The sequence below is a fragment of the Schistocerca piceifrons genome, chromosome 1, assembly GCF_021461385.2.
Source record: "Schistocerca piceifrons isolate TAMUIC-IGC-003096 chromosome 1, iqSchPice1.1, whole genome shotgun sequence".
Taxonomy (NCBI): domain Eukaryota; kingdom Metazoa; phylum Arthropoda; class Insecta; order Orthoptera; family Acrididae; genus Schistocerca; species Schistocerca piceifrons.
Window position 1 is genome coordinate 272,167,570 of NC_060138.1, and position 15,799 is coordinate 272,183,368.

A 15,799-nucleotide genomic window follows, 5' to 3' on the forward strand; every position below is an offset into this window, starting at 1 on the left:
AGAAGGCGGATAATTTCAAAACCAAGAAAAAAGTTTAAAAAGCGAGCCGTACCAGCTCAACACATACTTAATTTCAGATCCCGATGCTTTGCCGCTCCGCCACCAGAACCTAATTCGTGCATGCCATTTTCCCTCCGTTATTCTGCTGCCTTTCTTCCCCAAGATTCACGGCTTCACAGGACAGCGCTGCCTTCGAAGCCACCCAAGGGTGCCACCGGGGCACCCCAGGAGGAGCGCCCTTCCCCCCGCCATTCCCGCTCGCCGACCCGATGGACCTAGACCCGTCATCGCTGTCGTCACTCCACGATGCGCCCTCAGCGCTGGACGTGTGCCCTGGAAACAGTTTCTTGGAGAGTGTTTCTGTTGCCACGCAAGGGTATGGTCAGAAGCACTCTGTCCTCCACAGCCAAGGCCTCCTGATCGTCTCTACATCTAGCATCCTGCCCCCTTCCCCTTTGTAGTTTGCAGCCTCCCTACACAACAACGGTACGGCTCATCGAGGGGGTGGGATGTGCTGATGAAGCTGTCGACAGCACACCAGGCAGCAAAGAGATTGTGGGGAGATCGATGGAGGCCAAAGACAGACTAGCAAGAAACACACACCCAACACCCTCCAGACCGGCAGTGTTTAGATAGCTGCTGCACACGAGAGAGTTCAGCCAGTCTTAGTCAGCCATCCAGTGAGTCAATGAGTCATCAGTCGCAGTCTACTGGGAGTCTCAGTCGCAGTTACCTCACCCTCTAGCTCAGTCACTCAGTACGTAGGGACCAGAGTAGTGTGCATAGCGGACTTTTACTTCACCAGCAGTGAGACTTGAACAATTATGCAGAGCTTGTACCACAATGCATGGGCTAAATTAACTTTCTGTTCTTATGAGTAAAGAACCCTGTTAATACATGCTTTCAGTTGTGTTACAGAAAGAAGATACCAGCCACCAAGCAACATCCTTTCCTTGCTTCCTGGGATATAGTCTGTCTGTAAACTCAAGAGCGAGCAGCGCTTTTGGTGGGGGAAGTGGCCTTTCCCAGAAGAACGCTGTCACCGGCCTACAGGGGCACCCAAAATATGTTGCCTGTTATCGGCCTAGCGGTGTAGATCGGCGTGCAGTGATATACGTCGTTTCTGTTCGTGGGATCTTAGTTGCCAGTGTCAGTGAGTTAACTTTGTATACTTACTGATGCACTTCGATATCCGGAAGCGATGGATAACCGTCTAGCATTGCAAGAAAATATGCAGAATACGAGAGGCGGCCCAAAAAGAATTGTTGGCTAATATTACCAGTCCCAATTAAAGGGCTGCAATCTATGCAAACGTCAGCCTCACCCAATAGGACACATAAGTAAGGAACAGAAAAATAAGTCGCATGGTTTGCTGGAATCGCCACGAAGGAAAACTAATAATTTTGGGAGGAAACCCATCGTTGTAGACAGTTTCAAAATCAGGTAAAAACTTTGATGCTTATGGAACACTAAATCTGTATCTCGGTCACTATTCACCTGATTCCAAGACATATTGCTTAAGACATGTGCGCAATAGCTATTCTAAACACTGCTGAAATTTCCTTCGAAACATGTACAGCGATTCTGGACTTCTAAGCGAAAAGATTGACATTCGAGGTGCGTTCACATATTCATTTTTATTTTTTGGTAAGAAGTTTATTTGTTAATCTACAGCAGTGTTATACTCTTAAAAAATATTTCCCAATACATGCTATACACTTATGCCAGTGCTTTTTCCAATTCCCGAAACACTTTAGGAGCTGTTTCTTCGGGACAGTTTATACGTCTCTTAACTGAGCATTTTCAATCTCATCCACGCTTATAAAACCGCTGTTCTTTAAGGCCTGCTTTGAAATGTTTATACCACTTGTCTGCCCTTGGTTTCCTCATAACAGGCTCACCAAAGGCAATATTTACCATTTCTAAAAATTTCATACACTTTATTCCATTCTTATAACAAAATTTAATACAGATTCTCTAATTTATTTTTATACAAAACAAATAATCGTTGATGCTACCAAAACACATGTAACCTTTCTGACTACTGACAACAGAGTAAATATCCAATATGCATAACATTGTGTCACTGAGGCATGTTTAAAAAGACAGTGACAAAAAATTAGTGCAAATCGGACTAATACTACACACAAAATTATAAATTTCTGCTTACTTTTTAAACACTCTTTGTGTTGCAAGAATTGTTAAGTTTCAATGCAGTAGTCCTTCAGAGAAAACTTCTACCTTTTAGTAGAAACACAAAATAAGAACAAGCCTTAAATTCTACAGACTGATTGCATTATATGGGGTTCGTTTTACGAATAGCAATAGAGGAACATACATTCACATAAACAAGCATTCGATTCTATGTTTGTAGTATAATTCTGACTTCCGTTCTTATGTTAATAATATTTACACTATAATGTTGTGTTTCGGAAGAAGGTATCGTTTTTTGTACTCCTTATGGTCTTAATACATTTGTCTAAAAATTAACGCTGCCGGGCCGTATATGTACACGGCGTCGCCACAGATTTAAAGCGCGCGCCGCGGGTGGGCCGGTACTACGTTGTGAAACTGCCTGTAGAAGCGCCCTGTGACGTAGCTGGGTTGGCAGAGTGGGGACTCGCTCGCTCGCTCTTCTGTTTACCGACAGACTATACGAGCCTAAGTGACAACGAGGCTACATGAAAAATTTCCTTAAAGATAGGAAATAGTACACTCCTGGAAATGGAAAAAAGAACACATTGACACCGGTGTGTCAGACCCACCATACTTGCTCCGGACACTGCGAGAGGGCTGTACAAGCAATGATCACACGCACGGCACAGCGGACACACCAGGAACCGCGGTGTTGGCCGTCGAATGGCGCTAGCTGCGCAGCATTTGTGCACCGCCGCCGTCAGTGTCAGCCAGTTTGCCGTGGCATACGGAGCTCCATCGCAGTCTTTAACACTGGTAGCATGCCGCGACAGCGTGGACGTGAACCGTATGTGCAGTTGACGGACTTTGAGCGAGGGCGTACAGTGGGCATGCGGGAGGCCGGGTGGACGTACCGCCGAATTGCTCAACACGTGGGGCGTGAGGTCTCCACAGTACATCGATGTTGTCGCCAGTGGTCGGCGGAAGGTGCACGTGCCCGTCGACCTGGGACCGGACCGCAGCGACGCACGGATGCACGCCAAGACCGTAGGATCCTACGCAGTGCCTTTGGGGACCGCACCGCCACTTCCCAGCAAATTAGGGACACTGTTGCTCCTGGGGTATCGGCGAGGACCATTCGCAACCGTCTCCATGAAGCTGGGCTACGGTCCCGCACACCGTTAGGCCGTCTTCCGCTCACGCCCCAACATCGTGCAGCCCGCCTCCAGTGGTGTCGCGACAGGCGTGAATGGAGGGACGAATGGAGACGTGTCGTCTTCAGCGATGAGAGTCGCTTCTGCCTTGGTGCCAATGATGGTCGTATGCGTGTTTGGCGCCGTGCAGGTGAGCGCCACAATCAGGACTGCATACGACCGAGGCACACAGGGCCAACACCCGGCATCATGGTGTGGGGAGCGATCTCCTACACTGGCCGTACACCACTGGTGATCGTCGAGGGGACACTGAATAGTGCACGGTACATCCAATCCGTCATCGAACCCATCGTTCTACCATTCCTAGACCGGCAAGGGAACTTGCTGTTCCAACAGGACAATGCACGTCCGCATGTATCTCGTGCCACCCAACGTGCTCTAGAAGGTGTAAGTCAACTACCCTGGCCAGCAAGATCTCCGGATCTGTCCCCCATTGAGCATGTTTGGGACTGGATGAAGCGTCGTCTCACGCGGTCTGCACGTCCAGCACGAACGCTGGTCCAACTGAGGCGCCAGGTGGAAATGGCATGGCAAGCCGTTCCACAGGACTACATCCAGCATCTCTACGATCGTCTCCATGGGAGAATAGCAGCCTGCATTGCTGCGAAAGGTGGATATACACTGTACTAGTGCCGACATTGTGCATGCTCTGTTGCCTGTGCCTATGTGCCTGTGGTTCTGTCAGTGTGATCATGTGATGTATCTGACCCCAGGAATGTGTCAATAAAGTTTCCCCTTCCTGGGACAATGAATTCACGGTGTTCTTATTTCAATTTCCAGGAGTGTATGTGCACATCGGCGACAAGATCTCTGCCAAGAAACCAATCGAAGCTGGCATCAGTAACCTCGCCAGAACTTCTCAACTTCTGTGTCAACGACATACCTGCAGTTCCACTTGTGTCAGTAAACCTGTATGCTGATGATACAACTTTGTTAACAAGATACAGAAAACTAGACGAAGGGATTGCGAGATCGCATCGACAACTGGATCTCATGGAGCGATGGGTACAACTATACAAGATTGCCATCAATCCGTACAAAATAGTGGCCATAAATAACTAAACAAGTAAACAAAATACGCGCCCGCTATCCCCACAGGCGAAAGGACCCCTTTGTGTGCCCTATACATGTACAGGGTGGGGCACGAAATGTGTCACAAATTGTTTCTTTGACAATTTGCGACGCACATTAGATATCCCGCTGGGATCTCTACTGCAGTACCAGCAGAGCTTGGAAAAACAAATGAGTTACGAAATGACGTGTAATTCACGATACTGCCGCTAGGAGACTAGTAAGCAGCAAATGGCTGACAATGGAAGACTGACGCCACAGCAACGATCGGTAATTGTGTTACTTTTTCATGAAACGAAAAGCCTTGTTGTGACTCAGAGGCGTTTTCGACAACAGTTTAATACACGATGGGTCCCTTGCAGGAAGACCATCCAAAGGTTGTACGATAAATTTGTACAGGAAGGAACAGTATTGGAAGCGAAGCGACCTCGGCCTAGGCCTGTTTGTTCGCCGGAGGGTACAGAGAAGTCCCGGGAAATCGTGTAGAAACGCAGCAGTGCAACTGGGAATATCCAGACGCTCCGTTCAACGCATTCTTAAAAGTGACCTCCATATGTACCCATACAAAATGACCTGTGCACAGAAGCTCACTGAACAACACAAGCAGCGGAGACTACTTTTTGCTCAGTGGGCGGAGGATAGGGAAGAAACTCAACAACGTTTGGTTTTCAGACGAGGCACACTTTCATTTAGACGGGGTGGTTAACAAACAAAATATACGCTTTTGGGCCACTGAAAACCCACAATTGCCTCATGGACGATAACATTATGCTCCGAGGATTACAGCGTGGGCAGCAATTTCCAGTCACGGACTTATTGGACCCTTTTCCTTTGTAGAAACTGTGAACAGCGAGTGTTATTTGAGCATGCTTCGCAATAGCTTCATTCCATAGCTTCTTGCTACTGCCTTGCCCTTCAACACGCAGTGGTTCATGCCAGATGGAGCAAGGCCACATACTGCAAACACTGTGTTGGAGTTTTTACACGAGCATTTCGACATGCGGATCATTTCACTCAAGTTTGCAAGTCGCTTCAATGACGGATAAAATTGGCCCCCCAATAGTCCAGACCTCAATCTATGTGACTTTTTTCTTTGGGGGTACCTAAAGGAAAAAGAAATTCCCCAAACGTCCACGTGATTTAATGGAGCTCAGAAGACTTATTCTTCAAGCTTGCAGTGAAATTACGTAAGATATGTGCCGTAGGGTAATCACGAACTTCAGTGTTCGTTTGAAGGAAGTTAGGAAACGAAATGGTGGACATATCGAGCATGTGCTGAGTTAGAACAAATCTCCATAGACCGCTCTTCATTGTAGTATACTGTATGTTCCTTTCAGATTGTATTGACAATAATATGTAAAGCCGATGTCACAAGATAAAACTATTTGGTACGTGACTGCAGCGGTTTTACGTATTTTATGGAAAAGAATGACCATGAAATCAACTGTTTTTGATTTTTTGTGAGAATGATATTATATCAGGTGGTCTGCCTCATGTATCGTTATATCCAAATGGTTTATAAATGATAATCTACATTCAGATCCGATGATGGGACGTTTAGTCTGTTGAAACCGGTTATCCAGTAAACAGTATTTAAGCGATCTTGGCTTTTGAATTATTTCCACAACACGGTGATCGCCCCACTACGCACTATGTGTTCACTGTGATATTTGTTAGAGATATAAAAGGCTTGCACAAGCTAAATGAGTATTTAAATCTATACCATAGAACATAGGATATAACAAATAAATCCTACTGAATCTCTACTTATACGCATAAGAATTCAAAGAAGACAATTTCAGTGGCCTTATAATATAATGAAAGAGAAACATAAAAAGTGAAAACTAACATACAACAAATTGCAGCTTCAGTCTGGCGAAGTATACTACATTCTACCGGAATGCTAACTAAAGTGAACGCAACAAGATGACTGAAGTTGACCGAAAAGATAACGTTAGTAAACATATCTTTACCACAGTATCTCGTTATATGACCCAAATTCTAAACGTCCCCAAAGAACTGCAACGAGCTGGAATAAAAGCTGCCTGATAACCATTATGGACTGGAGAAATATTTAAGACAAACTGTTTAATGAAACCGACTGCCTCCTATCAACAACACAGTGCGTCAAGATGCGAGAAGAAATATACAACAGCTGTAGGAAAGAAGGCATCCATTAACGAGGAGCCGGCTTCGGTGCCTACACAACCACATCTAACCTCCAGCTACGACTACCACATCCCCTTCATTGTTCTCTTTTTGTCATTGCTGCGTCAAAACATTTCAGTTGAACAAATTGAAAATGTTGGATCAACTATTTAAATACATAGGATTACAAAAAGTTACTAAAAGATTTTATCCTATGTCATTCCGGGGCGGGGGAAGGGGGGGGGGGAATTAAATGATACTGGCAGCACCCTAGCTGCCATACTCCACAAACTGTAGGGTTGAATGCAGATTACAAATGAAGATTCAGATTCGAATATGGGATGTGATAGCACGCATTGATGCACGACGTTGTACGCGCTCCTCAAACCAGATTTGTCGCCTAGCAGTCTCTTTTAGCCACGCACTGCGCACCTATAAGAACACAGAGGCAGTGCGAAATACGGTTACTGTACGTGTGTGCGTATGGCGCATCCAGGCTGTTTCTTAGATGGAATCAACAGTCGACCTTACCGCGAAATCTGTTACAATCTTCAGAACGACAAATCATTTCCCACAAAGTGGACGCGGGCGTAACTGAGTTACGGCAACAGGATCGTGTGGCTGGAAGAGTTGGGAGGGCAGCAGGGAGGAAAGACAGGAGACGCGATCGGCCTCGAGACACATCGTGCAGTTTCTCTCACACTCCCCTGTGCGGACAGTACTCGTGTGTGTTTTTTTATTTACAAACATTACTCGATGTGAGTGAGTAATTGCGCTTAGAGAGTTATTCGATTCCAAGACACCTAAAGAGAATAAAGATATTAGAATTCTATTTCTTTCCTATGCCCAGTTGAGGAGTTTTGAGCTATTTTTGAGACAATTCAATTTGAAAAAATGCAAGACTTACAAACTAAAGTGTCTTTTCTAAGAGACGACACTATTTTTGAATCAAAGATTACGCTGCGTCACTGTAAAAGACTAAAGCAACTAAATTGCGACTTTACGAGAGAGTTTCATCGGTCAACATTATGGAAGTTAACCGCCCTAAATAGAACCATTGCAGAGTCGGTCGAAACATCCACAGTTTTGTTGATTAGTGTTTTATAATGACGTGGCCTAATACCGAAAATTGTTTCATGAATACGATACTCCACGGGGACTTCCAACAACCACCTTATCGTTTGTGGAGAGGCTTGCGTGCTTGAGCTATATTGGCTGCAGCAATCCTCCTGGTAGAACCACCCATGCCCCACTTATCAGTTGGTGAGGTTCTAGACAAAGTGTCCCCACAGGAGGATCCCGTCTTAAGAGCATGCGAGGGGCTATCATATGGGTCCTTAGCTAAGTCTCACATTACTGCGATCTACTTATGACCATATTCTTTCCTATCAGCGTTGTTTTGGAAACTTTTCATCTTTCCGGCCCTGACGGTAATACGTTTCGAGGTAAGAGCGTGTCTTTCACTTCCTTTTTTCTATTCATTAGATCTGATAAGATGCTAAACGTGGCAACCCCCCTAGCTAACCCGGTTACAAGTTGGTAATCTATAACAGGTAAAATAAATCATCAACTCTGCACAATCAAGCAAATAAAAAAAACTGTATTGATGCTAAAAATGGAATGAAATGATCGTATGGCATTTATTGGCCGGGATATCCTCTTCGGAGTTCGGCCGCCGTATTGCTAGTCTTTTTAGTCGACGGGGCTTCGGCGACGTTCGTGTCAGTGATGATGAAAATTATGATGGACACACAACATCCAGTCCCCCGCCGGGAATCGAACCCGGGTCCCATTGGGTGGTTGGCGGTAACGCTACGGCTGCGCTACGTAGACGGACGGTATTGATGCTAACATAATGATCACTGTTAAAAATGGACAAAGAATAAACGGATTAATGAATTTTCGAAGAAATTCACATGGGTGTAAGGGACCCATACAGCAAGGAACAAGAATTTACTGAGGAACTGCTGAAAGCAATACCTGATACAGTAGTAATAACTGAAAGAAAGGAAAGACAATCCACTGAATATATACTAAACAGCTAAAGGAACTGGTGAAGGCAGGCGTATTCAAATACAGACATATGTAAAGAGGCAGATTACAGTGCTGCGGCTAGCAACGTCTAAATATGAAAAGTGTCTGGCGCAGTTGTTACATCGGTTATACCTTCTACAATAGCAGATTATCTAAATTTAAAAAATTTTGAATATGGTGGTATAATCGGCGCACGAGCTATGGGTCACAGCATCTCCAAGCTTGCGATGAAGTGGCCATTTTCCCCTACGACCATTTCACGAGTGTGACGTGAATATCAAGAATCCAGTAAAACATCAAATTTCCGCCATCGCTGCGGCAAAAACAGGACCAAGGACGACTGAAGGGAATCGTTCAAAGCGACAGAAGTGCAACCCTTCCGCAAATTGCTGCAGAGTTCAATGCTGGGCCGTCAATAAATGTCAGCGTGCGAACCATTCCACGAAACATTGTCGATATGGGTTTTCGTAGCCGGAGGCCCACTCGTGTACCCTTGATGACTGCACGACACAAAAGTTTACTTCTCACCTGGGCCTGTCATCACCGACGTTGGACTGTTGATGACTGGAAACACGTCGCCCGGTCGGACGAGTCTCGACTCCCCACACGTCTAGAATATCTATAGAGCGGCTGCAGGAACACTCTTCTGAGTTCAAACACTTCCGCTGGCCACCAAACTCCCCATATATGAAAATTATTGACCATATGTGCGATGCCTTACAACGTCCTGTTCAGAAGAGAGCTCCACCCCCTCGTACTTTTACTGATTTATGGTCAGCCTTGCAGGATTCATGATGTCAGTTCCCTTCAGCTATACTTCAGACATCAGTAGAGTCCACGCCAAGTCATGTTGCCGCACTCCTGCATGCTCGCGGGGGCCCTACACGATATTAGGCAGGTGTACCAATTTCTTTGCCTCTTCAGTATATGTGAGTAAATAAGCAAGTGGCATAATGCAAAAGACGAGTTTTAAAAAGAGGATACATTCATACACACGCAGGAATGAAAGAATTATACATCTAAAACTCAAATTAAAACAGGACATTAAGATCATAGGCATATACAGGGTGCCCCAGCTATCTTGTCCACCCAAAATATCTCTGGAACAATAACAGCTATTGGAAAACGACTTTCACCGGTATCAATGTAGGGCTGGGGCCCATGAATGTACATATTTGGAAACATTCTAAAACGAAAGCATATGTGTTTTTTAACACAAACTTATGTTTTTTTTAAATGGACCTCCTATATTTTTTCTTCAGCAATCCATAGCATGACAAAGCACATACACAATGGCGTTGATTGCATCGCAATATTCCCATTACATCCCGAGATATTAAGACACGAAGTTGACGCTTGAAACACCCGACATACGCTGCTAGCGCATGTCCTGAGGCTCAGGCGTGAACCCCATGCTGCCCGTAATCTGGATGTGATTGACATGCGTAATCACACTTCCATACTTATCAAGAGGTCCGAAACGAATAATACGGTCTGCTGCCATCCTGCATTAACGTCGTACATTCCAGCAGGTATTTATCCCATAGGCTAGGGGTGATGCGGTTCTATAACATATTTGTGTACCGCAACGTTAGTCACCGATGCCATGAATTTCTTACCTATCGGCAACTTCGTCCACATGAAGAAAGAAATTAACAACTTTGTTCACATCTCTCATGAAACAGATTCAGTTCTCTCTTCCTAAATGTACATTATTTGTGGATAGAAATGTTAGCAGGCAAGTATCTTGTATTGGTATACACATGAAATTCTCGTTTTACCCATACTCTTCACGATGGAGCACATGCCAATAACTCTTTCAACCAACTAAATCGAGGAAAATACCGGGTGTTCCATTTATCTGATGACCGCCTGTGCGGCGCAGTAAATACCGGGCAGCGAGCGTTCCGTATCCTGGCGATCAGATGCTGTCTACTGCTGTGGTACGACACGACATTTAAAATATAAACAAATACTTGTTGTACTCACCCATGTCACGCAAGGAAATGCTGGAATTGCCTGCCATTATTTTCCACGCATTTCCGATATCTCGCTCAAACTCACTCCGTCTTCAGGCCACGAGGGGCCTACCGGGACCGTCCGACCGCCGAGTCATCCTCAGCGGAGGATGCGGATAGGAGGGGCATGGGGTCAGCACACCGCTCTCCCGGTCGTCATGATGGTATTCTTGACCGAAGCCACTACTATTCGGTCGATTAGCTCCTCAATTGGCGTCACGAGGCTGAGTGCACCCCGAAAAATGGCAACACCGCATGGCGGCCTGGATGGTCACCCATCCAAGTGCCGACCACGACCGACAGCGCTTAACTGCGGTGATATCACGGAAACCGGTTTTTCCACTGCGGCAAGGCCGTTGCCCATTTCCGATATCTACTCAAGAAATTACTAATGACGCGATGTAATTCTCTATGATATATTGATCTCTCTGAGATATTGAATCAATTGATTTACGGATACTATCCTTGAGTTGCTCTATCGTGAAAGGGTTTTTATGTATACTTTGTTCTTCAGCCCCACAAATAAAAATCACACGGAGTTAAATCAGGGCTTCTAGGGGGCCAGATATTTTTTTGTTACCAGTCACTCTTTCATCGAACACATCGTGAGCTGCATGCAAAGGAACAATGGCCGTATGAACCCTTGCCGAATCCTATCGGTAAAATGCGAAGCTTCGTTCTCTTTCACTCAGTTCATTAAAAAACGGTTGCAAAATATTTTACACATTTCTTTCACTTGTCACTGTGTCATTACAAAAATTAGGCCTATTATTCTGTCACCCATAACTGCGCGCCGCGCCCCTATTTTCTGATCATGAAACACAATACGTCTGTCTGCGCTCCAATATCGACAGTTTTGGGAATTAACAGACCAGTGTAAATGGAACCAATCCTCGTATGAAAACAGAATGAGATAAGCATCCATTTCACCGTCATGCAATTTTTTTAAAACCCATTCGCAAAACTTAACCCTATGCTCACGATGACCAGGTCGAAATTCTACTGATAATATATAGGACCTTAGCCCAAGCAGCTTAGCACCTCTTTGTACAGTGGTGCACGATATTTGTGTTTGCTGCGAAAGACTTCTAGGAGACCTTTTAGGGGAATTTTCCAGGCGGTATACAATGTCATCGAGACAAGCTTCTGTGAACACTGTACGTCGTCTTTTACGCTGCTTGTCTTGAACACTTCATGTTTAACGAAATTTATAACTAATTTGTGAACTGCATCACGACTAGAACTCGAACACCTGGAAACAGTTATTCAAACAATCTCCGAAGACCGCGAGCGGACTCTGCGTGCACATAGGATTCGTAAATAAACACTCGTTGTGGAATCGAATAATTCGCTCTTGTCAATGTTGCGTTCTTAAACATCACTGTTACACTCTTGATGCTTGTTTCGTTGCTCGAATGACACTGGCCGACAAGGCGTGTATGTCTGTACGGCCTTCAGGCTAAAATCCACAATAATAAATTGGTCGATGGAGGGGGGGGGGGGGAGGGGGGGGGGACCCATTAGAACGGCAATCGCGGCTTCCGTGGCTGGTCTACAATACTCCGAGCAGGAGGTCATCCGATACATGGAAAACCCTGTAGTTGAGAGACATAATTTAGGACTTTCAAAGCTGTCCATCACCACTGATTTACTCCATAATTACACTTTGAGCTATCCAGTGCATGTTGTTAGTAGGGGAAGAAATTTGTTGCCTACAATATCTAGAGATCGAGGTTTCTGATTAACAAAATCTCTGAAAATCAAAAGATAGACTTCTCTGGGATACCTGTCAATCAAGCTTCAGAGCAGCTACCTTAGTACAAGACGAAATCTGCCAGTGCGCACTGACACGTAACAGTTGTATGTATCGATGGCAAGAGTTCACTAATGTGAGATTCTACAACTCAGCAGAAACGTTGCTGTTTCTACCCACTGAAGTATACTACAGGCTTTTAAAACGCATCCAGAGAGGGAAATGCATTCTCAAGAATGGATTCCATCTGTGGCTAGGAGACCTATTAGCAGCCACATTCTGAAGATTGCATACAGGATTGCATCCATTTTGCCAACGAGATGATTATTAGTAATTTTCTATGAACTAGGCCTTAATTTTAGATGCTATCCAGCAACGTTTTAAGGAATTGTTTAGCTCTTATTAATCTTTACAAATTTTCTTAGACAGCTTTGGGAGGAAAACGATTACCATATATATCTGAAAGGATGAAGGATTTCCTGTTTATTCTTTACACAGCGTTTATACCTGTTACTTCCTGCTCTTTCTAAATTTTCAATGGTTTCTTATAAACTTTACGTTTTTACTTTTCTCGTAAACATACATCAATATTTATCATTTGCACCAGTGTCTGTGGCGTTGTGTGCTCCTAGACCCAACAACAATAACAACAAAATAATAACTGTTGAGAAACTGTTAGGCGTTCTGTATAAAATGTTTAGTTACAAAATGTTTGTAGACAGAAAAACTGAAGCAGTAAAAAGAAGCAATGCAACTGAGAATACCGCAAGGGCATCAGTATCAACATCCGGGTCTAGACTAGCCCTTTTGTTTCCTCAAGACTAGTCAATACATTCCCATTGCTAATGGCGGTATCACCCTGAGTAAACGGAACTAAAGTTTAGTGCACACACGTGGATTACTTTGGACATGAAAGAATTCTAATTTTTAGCAGTTCTTGAGGTGACGTATTTGTGTTTCACAACACAGCCTGGCCGTTGATTCTAATTGGCGTTGTAGGATTGTAACCATAATGAAAATATGGCCGTAACAAGTGTAGGAAAGAGTATTCTGAATCAGATATTAAGAGAGGGTTTGTATCTACGAGGGTACGTCAATTATTATCCGCAAAGTAGTTATAAAGTTCTATAGTAATCAACTAGGAAACTTACATGAACATCGTTTTTCGACATAGTCTCCTTGCGTTTCAATGCACTTGCTCCATCGTTGCACTAGTTTCCTGATGCCTCATAAAATAAGGTTCTCGGTAGAACTGCCAGCCAGGAATGCACCGCTTCTTTCATTGCTTCGTCCGAGGCAAATCGACGGCCCCTTAATGTCTGTTTGAGTGGACCAAGCAAATGATAATCAGAAGGGGCAATTTTGGGACTATATGGAGAATGGTCCAGTATTTAAAATTTGAGTTTCTGGAGCGTTTTAGCAGTGTGGGCAGCAGTATGCAGACGTTCATTGTCGTGCAACAACTTTGACAGAAATCCTCGGCGTTTGCTTTGGATTGCAGGCTTTAGCCTGGCAGTGAGCATCTCACTGTAACGTACACTGTTTATTGTTGTGCTCCTTTCCCCATAATGTTCCAGTACTGGACCTCGTGCGTCACAAAAAACCGTAAGTATCAGTTTTCCTGCGGACGGTTGGGTCTTGAACTTTTCTTGCACAGCGAATTGTGATGTTTCCATTCCATACTCTGCCGTCTCCTCTCCGGCTCGTTATCATGGATCCATGTTTCGTCACCAGTAATGATCCTGTCTAGGAAATTGTCCCCTTCGTTACCATAGCTATCGAAATGTTTTTTTGCAGATGTCCTAGCGCACTTGTTTATGCATCCTTGTGAGTTGTTTTTGAGCCCAACTTGCACAAACTTTAAGAATCTCAAGTCTATTGTGGATGATTTTGTAAGCAGAACCGTGACTAATTTGCAGACGATGTGCCACTTCGTCAATAGTAATCGTCTGTCTAAGAGAATCACTACACGTGAAAGCTAAATGGTTTCTTCATTTGAGGCGGTAAACGGTCGTCCGGCTCCTTCATCGTGCGTAACACTTGTGCGACCATTTCGGAATTTTTCAATCCATTCGTAGACACTCCGTTGTGGCAAAACACCGTCCCTGTACTGTATCGAAAGTCTTCGATGAATTTCGGCTCCTCATACGCCTGCCGACGACAAAAAACGGATCACTGAACGTTGCTCTTCTTTGGGGCAATTAGACCATGGAGCAGCCATGATTAACAGCACGGCAGCGATAACGAAACTAACCTAGCACCTTGAAAATTTGTAAAGGTATAACAACAAATAAACAAAGCATGCGTCACCAACTTAAAATGACAGTACTACCAAAATAAACAAAAATATAACTGAATCGCGGATAATAATTGACTTACCCTCGTAATATGTCGCAGCTTGTGGTATAGTGGTAGTTCCAGCTCGAGCGCTACGCGGGAGCCGGCATGAGTGGCCGAGAGGTTCTAGGCGCTTCAGTGTGGAACCGTGCGACCGCGATAGTCGCAGGCTCGAATTCTGCCTCGGGCATGGATGTGTGTCATGTCCTTAGGTTAGTTAGGTTTAAGTAGTTCTAAGTTCTAGGGGATTGATGACCTCAGATGTTAAGTCCCATAGTGCTCAGAGTCATTTTGAGCTAAACGGGAATGCTGTTAGTTTATCGCATCACTGCAGCATCGCTCGCGTCTGGACAGCATTGTTTGTGTCTTCGTGAGAATCGTATCGTTGTATGCGTTAGTTTTCGTGTGTGTCCGTTATCAGCTGTGTAGGCTACTCATAATATCCGCCATGGGTTGCAAGTGTGTTCCAAGAAAAGGTACAGTCAGCTACAGTTTCGATAAATCCATGTTTTCCGTGCAATCCGGATCTTTGGAGATTCATGACTGGCTCGTTGATACAGTTCATGTAACGTCTGATCAGGTTCTTAATGTCTGTTTTTATTGCGGGAACTTTGTATTGTCTCAGAATATGTCCTACCAAAAAATCCCTTCTTCTAAGTAGGTTGTGCCACAAATTTCTTTTCTCTCCAGTTCTGTTCAGTACCTCCTCACCCATCTAATCTTGAGCATTATTCTGTAGCACCACATTTCGCAAGTTTCTATCCTCTTACTTTGTAAACTGTTTATTGTCCATATTTCACTTCCATACATCTCTACACACCATATAATTCCTTTCGGAAAAGACTTCCTGACAACTAAACCTATACTTTACGTTAACAAATTTCTCTTCTTCACAAAGGCTTTTCTTGCCATTGCCAGTTTATGGTTCTTATCCTCCCCTGCTTCGATCATCATCAGTTATTTTACTGCCCAAATGGTAAGAGTCATCAACTGCTTCAAATGTCTCATTTACTAATCAAGCTCCCTCAATATTATCTTATTTAATTCGACTACATTCCATTATCCTCGTTGTTCTTTTGTTGATGTTC